Source organism: Euprymna scolopes, chromosome 12, assembly GCF_053919585.1.
Source record: "Euprymna scolopes isolate OS-2025 chromosome 12, ASM5391958v1, whole genome shotgun sequence".
NCBI classification, from domain to species: Eukaryota; Metazoa; Mollusca; class Cephalopoda; order Sepiida; family Sepiolidae; genus Euprymna; species Euprymna scolopes.
In genome coordinates this window covers 24,992,681-25,007,680 of record NC_136493.1, presented here as the reverse complement: position 1 = coordinate 25,007,680, position 15,000 = coordinate 24,992,681, and the positions used below count along the sequence as shown (strand labels likewise).

Genomic DNA, 15,000 nt, shown 5'->3' with positions numbered 1-15,000 from the left:
GCGGTAGAAGGATCGCATCATCTTTCCAGCGACCTTGGCAACAGAGTTGATGTACGAGTTCCATTTCAGATCAGGAGTAAAGGTCAAACCCAGAAGCTTGTCAAAACACGGGGCCTCTCCCAGACGAGAGCCAGCCATCACAATTGATGCCAGCTGGGGATCAGAGCGTTGATGATGTAAGGATAGGAGCTTGGTTTTGGATGCATTAAAGGTAACCAGCCACATCTTCCCCCACTGAACCACGTGCTCGAGATCAGAGGAGAGAGAATCAGAGAGAACTTTGTCATTTACAGCCTTTGATGTGTTGCCGTAGATGGTCGTGTCATCAGCATAGATGTCAACGAATGATTTAAGTATGTGTTTAGGGAGGTCATTCATAACGAACAATGTCAAGTCACACAAAAAGCCTGAAATAAGCGTTTTTTGGACCGTTTCGTTTTTGTTGAAAAAGTTACCTGCCCATGTCAACGAAATTTAGCACTGTCTGTATACAGTGGCGGTAACATCTTTCAGCATACGGACAGGACTTGTGGTGCAATGGATAACACGTCTGACTACGGAGCAGGAGATTCCAGGTTTGAATCCTAGCAAGTTCGTAATAATTTTCACCATCATTTTATCCAACGTTTACTCATTATCCTTACCCTTAGGGTATTTTTGTTTTTTCAGTGATTTTGTTTTGTGCATATGGGAATTTCCCATACTCTGAGTTATAGTAAGACAATGTTGAGTGTACTTGATCTTGAGTGTACTTAATGTTAAGTGTACTTAATGTTGAGTGTACTTAATGTTGAGTATACTTGATCTTGAGTGTACTTAATGTTGAGTGTACTTAATATTGAGTGTACTTAATGTTGAGTGTACTTAATGTTGAGTGTACTTAATGTTGAGTGTACTCGATTTTATGTTTGACTCAGCATTGTGTGTGCTGATATGGCATAGGCGCTAGTAACAAATAAAAATTGGCTCATCAGAAACAAAGTTTGATTTATTTATTTGGATCTGACTTTGAAAATCCGATATGATAATTTATGAATAATTTTTCAAATTTCTACAATGAGTTTTCTCTTTTTCATAGCAATTCTTTTGGGGAGGGGAGTCTTTAGAAGGTGCTTTTTTGGGGATGAGTATGGTAAATTCAATTATACTTTAAGCTTTTGAATATAGGGCCATGTTTAATTTCAGAAACGTTTCTGATGGGTAGCTAATCTGTAGAAGTCCTGGAGATGAAAAAGAGTTTTTGGTAGGTAGCTGATCTGTATAAGTCTTGGTCTATAAAATTTTGCAGATGAAGAGCAAAGATTTTTCTCATGTGGACACTTAATTAACTGCAATTGAAGCATATGTTTCCACACGAAAATTCTATAGTAAGCTCCACTCTCCCCAATGGTTTACTTCTACCGGTGCAGCTGCCATTGTTCAAAGGCAGCATGCATACTGCAGATTCAACCAACATAAGTCCAGTTCAAACAGACAGAAGTATATAGAAGCTAGAAATAATTGTAAGAGAGAAATAGTGACAGCTAAGACAGATTACACGGAAACCACCAGAAAACGCATGAAGCACAAAAATTAGGAACCCGTGATTTTTGGAAAATCTACAACAGTGTAGTAATAATGAGCAGTCAACGATTCCCCGACTATCAAACAATTATGAGGTTGCTTGCACGGCAACCAAGAAGGTTAACCTGCTTACCAGTCAGTTTGCCTCAAACTCCACATTGGACCCGGCACACCACTTCCTCCCTGACTTTCCTTTGCGGACAGACGTCACACTAAATGATTTGGAAATCACCCCTTCTCAGGTACATGTTATCCTAAAAAACCTAGATACCTCAAAAGCATGTGAACCCGATCTCTGAGGTTGGTCCAGTTCTCTCCAAACTTTTCCACAAATGCCTTAACAAATCTTGCTTTCCTGACTGCTGGAAAACCGCTTCTGTGGTAACAGTTTTCAAGAATTCTGGCAAAAAAACTGACCCATTAAATTATCACCCCATTAGTCTTCTACCGCTAATTGCCAAAATATTGGAGTCCTTAATTAATCAAGCTCTAGTCCAAACTAATGACTAAACTCCTGACCGACAAACCATATGGATTTAGGCAAGCTCATTTCACAGCAGATATCGTAGTTGTAATCTCTGAACATATACGCCGTACACTGGACAATACAGGGGAGGGTAGAGCAGTAGCCCTCGAAATATCTAAGGCTTTTGACAGGGTATGGTAGGATGGAAAAGTAGATCATATGGTATCACTGGAAGAATACATAATGTATTAATAATTAAATCCTTCTTAAGAGAAAAATCCAGGTTTTCCTCGACGGTCGTACATCTAAACAATATGATATAAATGCGGGAGTAACTCAGGGGTCTATCCTTGGACTTTATTATTCCTGATATTCATAAATGACCTTCCTGATAAAATTGTTTCTGAGATGGGAGTATTTGCTGATGACACCACTCTCTATAACAGGCACGAGGGGAAAACAAATGAACACATATCTAAGGAAATGGCAGAAACACTAGAGGATGACCTCAAATCTGTAGTGAAATGGGGACAAAAATGGATGGTCACATCCAATGCTGCCAAGACTAAGCTTGTTTCCTTCAATAATTACAAGAAAACTTCTCTACCACCAATAGCAATGGTCAAGAACACATTACCCGAAAGTGCTTCTTCAGCTTAATGTTTGCAGGGAATATGAACTGGAATAGATACATTGAGAGCTTTGCCAAGGCTGCTGCGAAGAAGGTGGGCTCTCTCTACCGTGCTAGAAAACTACTTATGCCTGAAAGTATCCTGTACCTCTATAAGGCCACCATTCGCCCATGTATGGAGTACTGTTGTCACATTTGGGCTGGTGCATCTGCTACTTGTCTCTCACTGGTCAGAGTTCAAAAGAGAGTTGTCAACCTGATAGGTCCTGAACTGTCATTTAGGCCTCAGCCTCTGTCCCATCAATGAAATGTTGCATCCCTCTGCCTGTTCTACAAGTACATTAATAGTGAATGCCCTGATGAACTGCAAACACTTGTACTCCATCAACGTGAATACCCCCAACAAACCTGACAAGCAGCTAAATCCCACCCCTTCACAGTAGAGATCCCTATGTGTAAGAAAGCCTTCTACTCCAATAGTTTCTTCCCCAGAACTGCTAGACTTTGGAACTCCCTTCCGCAATTCTGCTTTCCCAACTGTACTGACATGAAGAAGTTCAAGTGTAATGTGAACAGCATCTTGCTACTCATCTCCCTTCATAATATCCCTGCAACTTATGTCCCGAATAGTAGCCCCCTACTTCAAAGTTCCACTGTGCCTTGTTTGGGGTGAAAATTGGATTTAAAAAAAAAAAAAGGAATGATATATATATATAACAATATTTTTATGGGATGATTCTGGTTTATGATTGGTTGCTAGCAGAATGTGGCTCCATTTGATTGGTCAGTTCCTATCGCCAGTATCTATAAGTAGAACCTTCCAATTTTCTTTAATCATACCCTTTCATTATATCAAAAATATTGCAACAAATATTTATGGAAGATGTTTGCTTTAACTGGTGTCCATGATGTAAATATACATACATATATGACCGAATGCAGTTTCATGGCCCTAAAGTTTCTAAATTGGATCGCCATTATGCATGATTTACTATACAAAACAAATTATGCTTAACTCAGTTTAAAAGAGAAGATTCTTTCTTTTTTACAAAGGAATCACCATTTATCAAGGCACAGAGGCCAGTCGAGGATAAGGGTTAAAGAGTGTACATTGGTCAAAAGGACAATATCATAGTAATCGTTAGAAGTGTAAATTTGGTAAATTGGAATACTTAAGTGGAACGGCTCATCAATGGCTTATTAAAGTGGATCGACACATGCATGTGTATCATTAGGTAATATGTTCTGGAAAGGACATGTTACTTAATTATATTTGTTTGAAATAACTGAATGATCATGACTACCGTAATCAGGTAATACAATATAGTAAGTCACATTAATGAAATTCCACAGGGGACTTATTCATAATATATATTTCAAAGATGGCAACCAACATGCCTGAAGATGGTCAAAGGCTAATCGACCGAAACGTTGCACAAATAACACTCAAGATGAGTACAATAGTGCTATCAAAACAAGTAGTAAAAAAAATCAGCCCTCATCTAAAAAATTCAAAACTGTTGTTTATTTTTTTGTTTTTCTAAATACTTGCGAAATTTTATGAGCCTTAAACCTATTTTACTTCTAGTTGTAAATATCACTATTTATTACTAATTATTACTAACGGGACCCATGGAAATTCCACAGGGGACTCATTCATATGTAATATATTGATGTTGTCATTCTGTGGATGTTCTGCATAAATGGCAATGCCCTGATATTATTGTAGTTCTTTTGTTAAAACTGCAAAAGTATTTATCTAAGCTAGCAGGGACACCCGACGTAGCCCAGTCGTAAAGCATACTTAAATATGATATTTTAATTCTTTCAGATTTTGTATATATTATTATAAAGTTAATGTTCTATCGATTTTTATATATTATAAAGTTGCGATTTTAAAAATAATATATATATATATATATATATATATATATATATATATATATATATATATATATATATATAAAGTAATGTGATTTATAATTTAAAAATTAAAAAAAAAATTTTTTTAATTTAAAAATCAAATTTTAATTTAATTAAAAATCAGTTTCATAAGAAGGAACAAACAACAAAATCAATTATCTGTACGATCGTTTCGGAAATCCGTGCTTTTTATTGTGGTATACATGAAGTTATGTAGAACAATTATATATAGTTTTTTTGGTAAGCACGGTCTCCTCATCAGCAAATTTAGGAGGATTTTTATTGAATTTAAAAGACACCATAAATAAACCTAGCATTAAAAGTAAGGCAGATGAATCTGAAAAAATTGAAATATTGTTCTAATCTCCTTTAAATATATATATATATATATATATATATATATATATATATATATATATATATATAGTGAGCGCAATAAGTATCCAATAGAAAGCAAAAAAAGTTGATGTATTTTTATTACACGAAAACAAAAACAATAACAAAGTGCTATTCTAATGTATTTTTGTATGATAAATACAAATCTCATATCAAAAATCATACAAAAATACATTAGAATAGCACTTTGTTATTGTTTTTGTTTTCGTGTAATAAAAATACATCAACTTTTTTTGCTTTGTATCGGAAACTTATTGCACCACTTGTATATGACTTGGGTGCATCAGCTTGAATTGAAACCGAAACCAAAACTTATGAAGAATTCTTGGTAAAATTATCTATTACAAGATATGGAAGTCCATAACAATTAAACGACAGTCACTCGGATGTAAGCATGACATACAAAATAAATAACACACATGCTATCCTATTGATATATAGATAATTGATAGTATGCTTAAGCGTTAGGCTTTTGGCATATCTTTTAGTGTCTCTCTTATTATTGGTTTACACAAGCCAATCAATGTGAACATATTTATATTCATCACATTATTAAGTATCACAAACCTGCCAAGTTCAGAGTATGAAAACAGGTAAATATAGTAAACTTACCTTTAATTTCAACTTAGGATATCTTCTATATAAATAAAACAGATGTATGTGTTTGCGTGTGTCTGGAGACAGGCAGACAGATGTAGTGAGTTTTAGAAATGAGATTTGAAGTTTATATATCATCCGACCCCACCACATTTTTTTATTTTATGTCAAATAGTAAAGTTTCACATAATCACCTCTTTAAGTTTAAAGTCAAAGAATAAATAATTTTTCTTAAAATTTAGATATTAGTTATCTGTGGCGAGGCCGATCAAGAAAATACTAACTTTGTGGGAATTTGTTTTGTCGTTTTTTAGTTTTGGTCAGACATATAACCATGCACACAGAAAAGACAAGGCCAGATATAGTAATATGGAACAAGCCCTAAAGGACTGCACTCATTATCGACGTCACAGTTCCAAACGACTTTGGCCTTAATAGAGCAGAACGGGAAAAGATAACAAAATATCAGGACCTAAAAAATGATCTAAAAACAACATGGTCTCTGAAAGAAATAAACATTATACCAGTTGTGACAAGAGCAACTGACCTAATAAAAAAGAAACTTCAAAAATACTTAGAAGCAATCCCTGGAAAACCAAGCTGTAAGGAAATGCAGATAGCAGCCATTAAGGGAACAGTGTCTATTCTTAAAAGAGCCCTCGGATATAAATTTAAACTATAATAGAATCAAGTGATAGCCCCAGGAAGGAGCCCCTTGATCTCTTCAAACTAACAAAAGTAAAATAAAAAAAACAACAACTGCCCTTCATATTATAGATGTACCAATGTTGATCCAATATATGTATACATTTTTTTTTGTATGTTTATTTTCGCATGAAATAATGAATAAGGAGCCTTTGGGTTGCTCTCAACTACAGTTGGCCATGTAGTTTTACAAAAATATAGGTTTATTCACAAAAATATAGTCTGCATGAATAAAACTTTGAATTTTTTAGATGAGGGCCCAGCTGGAGCACTAAATGCTTTGGTTTCAATTCTAGCTGGTGCCGACATATTTCTATTAATTTTACGCATGCGCAAATTCATTCATAGCTTGAAGTGGTTTGATTTTACATCTTCCTGATCTGTCTGTTGGGTTAGCTCAAACGGTAAAGAATGCAGATGGATACTAAATGTTTTAGTTTCAATTCTAGCTGATGGCACCCAAGTCATTTTTAACTTTTGATATCAGTATTATATATTAGGTATAATATAATATGCAATAGAAAATTGGCTCTGTAATAATATCAGGTTGCTGCATAAGTTCCTGCTGTTTCATAAAAATGTTTTGTTCTAAAACATGTTTTGATATTTGGCAAAGTGTTATATATCATTAGAAAACATGTGTTCTGTTCTACAAGATAATTTTTTTTTTTTTTACATAGGCATAACCACTTATCAAGGCCCAGAGACCACTCGAGGATAAGGGTTAATAGTGTACAGTAGTCAGTTGGACAATATAGTATCGTTAGTAATGGAAATTCGGTAAATTTGTTTACTTAATGGTCATCTCATAATTTTTTCTCGTTTTCCAGAACCATTAAATGGATTGTCAAGTAAAAAAATAAAATCACATTTTCAAAACCTCCTTCTTTTCGCCTTTAATTGAGATCAAAAAGTGAGTGAAGTGATCAAGGATATTTGTGCCATATATGGAGAAAATGCTATAGCTGAGAGAACTGTTCAAGATTGGTTTACCAGATTCAAACACAGTAATTTTAACCTTATTGACGCTTCTTGTTCCGGAAGATCAATTGGGATAAACGAAGACCAACTCAGGGTTCTTTTGAATGGAAGATGGCCATCAGACATGTAGAGAATTGGGTGAAAAGATGAAATGTGATTTTGCAACAATTTCATGCCACCTTTAGTTGATGGGATTCACACAAACACTTGGAGCTTGTGTCCCACACGAACTTACTTTTGCTGTTAAAAGTTTTTGATTTTCTTAAAAAAAAAAAAACAAAAAAACTTGGGAACTTATGCAACAACCTAATAAATATGAAATGTGCATGAATTAAAATAATTAAAATATTTCTAAGTGTATTTCACGACCCCCCCCACACACACACCCCCACACACATACACCACTAACATATAGGCAACACTGAGTTGAATCAGCTTATTTTTATTATTTGGATTATTCGGACTACTGTTTTAATTTCTATATCTGTATTATTTTGGGGTTTGTACTGATTTGATGTTATTTGGATTATATGGCTTACTGCATATCCTCATCTTGAAAATTCCAAAACACATATATAAAGTGCCTTCAATAAGTTTCCAGACTTTTTAGGTATGATCACTTTCATTGAGAGTACACATATGAAACTCTAGTCCTCTTTGAAGTAATCTCCTCCAACTGCAATGCACTTGCTGTACTGTTCCAACAACGTCGGAAAGGCTTCATGGAAGTCCTCTTGTGTAAGCATGTCAAGGACCCTTGTCATGACCTCTTTCATCTTCTCAATTGTCTCATAACGACAGCCTCTAAGGTTTTCCTTGAGCTTAGGGAATAACTAAAAGTCACAGGGAGCAAGGTCTGCACTATAGGGAGAGTGAGGAACTGTTTTGATGCCCATCTTGGTCAAATAGTCTGTGACAAAATTGGAGTTGTGGACTGGTAAATTCGTGCAAATCTTCCGCATCTTCAGTTCCTCGCGAATAATTGTGTGTACAATTACTACACTGGCATCAAACTATGCACTTATTGTCTCTATAGACACACGCAAAGTACAAAACAAAAAATATGAAAAATCTTTTAGCCCTGTTTAAATACAAACGCTTACCGAAATAAACGTGTTCAAAAATATGTTAAAAATAAAAAAAACAAAATGTCCGCCGTAAGGTGGGTATGAACTCGAATGCAAAAACTGATAGTTCTGACACAAACCTCCAACCAATTCGACCACAGGGATAGTCATACCATGGCATTGCAAATTTATGTACTTAACGTGTCCAAGAGGTAAAGTGATTCACACACGCGCAGATGTTGAAATCGTTTAGAAACATACAATTTAACGTGACCCGCCCTCCTCCATCAGATTCTGTGGGGTAAAATGATAGTACCGGAATCATTCTCATTCGCTTATAATTTCAAAGGTTTTATCGAGATCTACAAACGCACATACATACATACATTCACACTAACAGACGTTTGCCTTTATATAATAGATAAAAAAAACATTCCAATATCTGTGTATCTCATATAGAAACCAAGTGTTAGCCCCAAGAAGGGGGGGGGGTGATTTCTGAGAACTTAAACTGAAGTAAAATGAAGCAGAATATATATGATGCAGAGACTGCAAAATAAGTCTCATTTTAAATTAATCTAACCTACGTCAGTAAGAATTTATTTATTCATTTGCAGCCATCAAAGATAAAAATCTCTTCATTTTTTTCTCTCTCTTAATGGTTTTCACAATTTAAAATTTTACAAAATTTAGTTAAAATGAACATCTGGTTGCTCTACATTTGCAGGAAAGATACAAAGTCTATTTATAATAACATATAATTTGAATGTATTCCTCGCCATCCCGGCAGATTAAAAAAAAAAAAAAAGAAAGAAAGAAAGAAAATAAATGCACAAACCATTTCAACATTAATAAAAAAAGATTTTAATTTAACAAGAAATAAATTTAAAAAAAATGGTTTCTACCTTTCTCTCTCTCAGCTACATTCAGTTGAGTAACAGCATTTAAAAAAAAATGTTATATTTGATCTCCACAAATCTTTTAGAATCATATTTCAACAAATCCTCAACTCTACAGTATATATATATATATATATATATATATATATATATATATATATATATATATATATATATGAGCAAATAGTTAATAAAATATGTTAAAAAACACTTTGAAATGAGTTAAAAACATATTTAATCTGAAAAGGAAACACTAGATAAATGGATAGTCCTTAATCCATGGAGTTTCGAAGAAATACTTTCCTTCTCATCAGAAGGTAGGAATTAGCAAAATGCGGGATCGGATTTTGCATGCAGAAGTATTTGATGAAACAAGTAAGTCAAAGATCTTACTTGAAAACAAAAAAAGTAAAGCAGATGGAATATAGTGAAGAAAAAGGTGATTACACATGAATGGATATTCTGGTGGAAAATAAAAAATCCAGTGATGGTAAAATCCAAATGTATATCTTCAAGAAAGTTAAAAGAATTTCCATTTGTACAAGTAAAATCCCAGGAAATCCCATATTTGGAAGAAGATGGTCCATAATAATCCAAAGGCAGAAATCCATGGAATAATTCACAAAAATGTGTACAAGGAATGAAGAAAAGATTCCAATAATATTAATAAAAGAAAAATAAGATATGCTTTTCACTCTACTTTCGAGACATAAATATAAATAAGAAAGATCTGGGAAGAGAGAGAGGAAACCAGGTACATTCCAAATTCCAAGATGTTATTCATCTTACCATTTATTTCTTTCAACATGTCAAAACATCCACTTTTTTGACAGCAACAATCATAATTATTGTTAGTTATGAATATTGTTTGCACACTCATCAGAAATGTTAAGATATTAAATCCATGTTTGATTCAATAGGAAAACGCACACAAACACATTATATATATATATATATATATATATATATATATATATATATATATATATATATATATATATATATATCGTGGTGTTTTCCGTGATAGAAGCGTTGTTTAAATTTTAAAATAAAATACGTATATAAGCCAAATTACAATGCAATATTGCGAAAATAAACAAATATTTATTCATTTAAAATTAATATTTCTTAGATACACTCCATCCTCAGAATTTTATACAGTTTTTTTCTTGGTAAATTGAAAACAAAAAAATTAGTAAAGAATCTGCTTGTTGTCTGCCAGTGGTGTTATTTTGAAATGCCGGAAATGTGCCAAGCGTATTCTTCCGGCATTTCAAAATAACACCACTGGCAGACAACGACGGGTACTTTTGCTAGTATATATATATATATATATATATATATATATATATATATATATATATATATATATATATATATATATGCTGAGTAACCAATAACATGAAGAATGGAGATGTAAGTTTCACTGTTTGTATTAGTTAATAAGAAGATGGTGTGTAGGTAAGTCCAACTGCTTGTTCTCTAAAAATAGAGATTATGAATGTATAATGATTATTATATGTATAAATAGTGTATTTTGCTGTCTGAAGAGTAGCTGTTTTGGAATATTTTTAAATGATATAATATTTAAAATCGTCTTAACAGTTATGAGACAATTGTAATCCATAAGAAAATACACTATATGATGTTCTCATTTTATATTTTGTTGCCTTGACTTTTTCAAAAATATTTATATATGCATTAGGTTTTTCATGCAAGTTTTTTAGTTTCTTAATCTATGTGATAAATAGCAAAATTTATGATTGCCTATAAACTTTGTTTTGCTAAAAACATTTCCTCTGATGAGATGAACTAAGTATTGAAAATCCATGGAATAAGGAAAAATCTTTCAATTTTTGTATTCCTTGTCGAATAATAAATTTGTTGTAAATTTTTTAATTTAATGAATTTCGTTCGAAATTTTAATTTATATTATTGCTCTATCTCGTATATTGAACTTTTTTTTATCTGATTCGGATGTCTTATAAATATTGATACTAATATTTATATGGGCTTTGATTTTTCATTATTATACAATCTGTAATTATTTCAAAATTTCAGTTAATATATATGATGCATTTGGTGGAAGAATGACGTAAGCACCAAAAGTTGAAATTTAGAGATTTTTGTCACATAATGCGTAAAATATAAAAGAGAATCTAATCACAAAAATCATTGCTGAATCCAAAGTATTTATGTGAAAATAAGTGTTTGAATATTTGATATATATCTGTTGAAATGGGGATACTTAAGACCATAGATTTTCTTCAAATTCTCTACCTAATTATCTTCTATTTATGATTTTTCCATACTTGCAAATCAACAAACACTAACATCACTGTTGTTCATTAAAGTCGAACATCTAAAAAAATTAATTTTGTAAGCCCCTTCAAATATGACTGGAAGAAAAGGAACAAGAAAGGTTGACCAGTAGCAAAGAGAAACAGCAAAACAAAAGCGAACACTGCTTATTATAAGAGAAAAGAAATTAAAACTGTAAGTTGAAATTCACAATCAAATTTATTGTTCGACTGAATACTCCAAAAAACAAAGTCCTTATTCTGCAGAGTTTCAAAGAATGCTATTCTTGCTATTCTTCTCATCAGAGGACAGAAAGAAATCAGCAAATTATATTTGTAGTCATGCTTATGGCATTAAATAAAACTGCTATTTATTATAGTCATAAATTGCAAAAATGCAATATACAGTGATGATCATATTTATTGGCACGGTAAAATAAAAGTTAAATTTTGTCTAATAAATTCTAAAAAAGGGATTAAATTAAAGAAAATAACAAAGTATATTATGTATTTTTAACTGGCCTTTCCGATGCAGCAATCGGATTTTAGAAAAAATAAATAACAAAGGAACAACAAACATAATTGCAAAAAACCCTTGTTCAAAATTATTGGCACGGCTTTGTTTTTCTTTTAGTATCAGTATAATATCAATCAATTTCCGGTTTACGTGCTTTCTGAACTTTTTTATAGCCATATTATGCTTGTTTAACGCTAATTCAGTGAATAATTTTTTTCAGATAATTTTTAGATAGCGATTTATTTAAACTATTATAAGTGACTAAATTATAATTTTCAATCGCCATGGTTAAAACTAAGGAACACAGCGAAGACGTCAGGAAGCTTGTTGTAGCATGCCATACCAATGGGGAGGGCTATGATAAGATTTCAAAGAAGCTAAACCTTCCCAAATCCACTGTTAGAGCCATAATAAACAAGTTCAAATCGCAAGGCCACGTTATGAGTTTAGAGGGTAGAGGGAGAAAAAGGATTCTTTCCCCAAGAGATGAACGGAAAATTGTTCGACAAGTAAAACAAAACCCAAGGATCTCTGTTGGGGAGATTGTTGATGAACAGAGCACCTCTGGAGTGAATGTATCTCGACATACAGTTGGTAGAGTTTTGAAGAGAGCTGGTTTAAAAGCATGTCGTCCGAGAAAGACTTCCTTATTGAAGCCTATGCACCTGAAAGCAAGGCTAGCCTTTGCAAAACGTCATATTGATAAAGATGTTGCATTCTGGAAACGTGTTCTATGGACTGACGAAACGAAAATAGAGTTATTTGGCCATAATAAAGTGTCTTATATTTACAGAAAATCTGGCGAAGCTTTCCTGCCTAAGAACACCATACCCACAGTGAAGCACGGTGGAGGCAGTTTGATGTTTTGGGGATCCTTTGCTGTCTCTGGACCAGGGCGACTTGTTAAGGTCACAGGTAGCATAAAAAAGGAAGATTATGTTAAAATATTGGATGAAAACCTGAAAGACTCTGCTAAAGAGCTCTCACTTGGTCGTCGTTGGTGGTTCATGCAAGATAATGACCCAAAGCATTCGGCTAAACTGACTAAGAAATGGCTTGAGGACAATCATATTAATGTTTTGGAGTGGCCATCACAAAGCCCAGACCTTAATCCAATTGAAAATTTATGGAGAACATTAAAATTGAGGGTAATGCAAAGGAAGCTCAAGAATCTTATTCAATTGGAGGATTATTGTCAGGAAGAGTGGGCTAAAATTACTACTGAAGAGTGCAACAACTTGGTTGTAAACTATGAAAAGCGACTGAGGAAGGTAATCAAGGCTAAAGGCTATACAATTGATTATTAAATAAATCGTGCCAATAATTTTGAACAAGGGTTTTTTGCAATTATGTTTGTTGTTCCTTTGTTATTTATTTTTTCTAAAATCCGATTGCTGCATCGGAAAGGCCAGTTAAAAATACATAATATACTTTGTTATTTTCTTTAATTTAATCCCTTTTTTAGAATTTATTAGACAAAATTTAACTTTTATTTTACCGTGCCAATAAATATGATCATCACTGTATATATATATATATATATATATATATATATATATATATATATATATATATATATATATATATATACGGCATAATCGTGTTGACACACCGGTTCTCGTCAGATCACCGAAGTTAAGCAATGTTGAGCTGGTTAGTACCAGATGGGTGACCATTTGGGAATTCTAGGCACTGTATATGCTCTCTGCTTATCTCGGCATTTGTTTCCAGTCATCCTGTACTTCACCTGCCACTGGTATTTAACAATGTTGTCTCAGGAGAGGTGTGGCACCTCCTGCCAAAAAATTTCATGTGCAAGCAACCCTTCGTGGGTATCCATAGTCTGTCCAAGACTAAAGGAGCCTGCTTTTGTGCTTTGATATATATCTATAATATAAAGCTGAACGTCTGTGTGTGTGTGTGTGTGTGTGTGTGTGTGTGTGTGTGTGTGTGTGTGTGTGTGTCTGGTCACGAATAGGCTCCTATATGGTTGACTATTATAGAAAAATGATCAAATATAATGATAGAAGATGTATCGAGGATCAGGAATGGGTATGTTTGATCTGGCAGAACGGTGGTTCATAAAAATTGTGGGGTCTGTGTTCGCACCTGGCCCCCAAAGTATGGAAATAAAAAATGAAATAAAAAAACGTTTATAAGGGGTTTTGATATAGATGTACATAAAAATACTTTGATAAGTATGTTTCAACTTAAATAGGGATGGTATAAATAAAATTGTGGGGTCTGCGTTTCCGCCTGTATTCCATGGAAATATGGCACAAACTTTAACAAAAACTTTTCATATCTATTTGCGTAAGTATACCTTGATAATTATGTTTCAGTTTGAAGAAATATGGTATAATAACATTATTGGGTGTTCATTTGCGCCTGACCTCCATAGAATGTAAATATGTCACAAAGTTTAACAAGGTGTTTTAAAAGTGGTGAGAGTCCACAATAACACCTTAACTTTAATCTTAATTCACGTTAGCTTTTATTTATTTTTTTGAGTTGAATCATATTGTGTCGAATAAATTCACCTCATAAATTCACGTTCTTATTAAAGTGAAAGCCAAAAAAAAAGGCAGAACTTTAGACAATTCTCGACACAAATTTTGTATAACTCTGTTTTTTTTCCTTCTCCACTTTCACGTGGCACTCTTTCGAAAATAGATAAATAGATAAATAATAAAAAATAAGAGCGTTACTTGTTATCGTGTCAAAAGAAGGAAACAATCTTGCTCACATTATTACATGTCTTTTTTAAAACATTTACATAACCTTTTTATTTTTATTTATATATCTGTTTAAGCTTTTTTTTGTCAGTGCACTAGAAGGAATTCAGTTGATTACAACCCTTTCTGCATGTTCTTTACATTACAATAGTACAACCTGAATCTGCCGGCGCAATACTACACCGTTCAATACTGTAAAACTGAAACGAAGCTGTTCTGC

General features: G+C 33.2%; 1 pseudogene; it reads left to right on the top strand.

Moving 5' to 3' along the window:
- The first annotated feature begins 13,630 nt into the window (after window positions 1-13,630).
- Window positions 13,631-13,746, top strand: LOC145291653 (5S ribosomal RNA; annotated as a pseudogene).
- The last annotated feature ends 1,254 nt before the right edge of the window (window positions 13,747-15,000 follow it).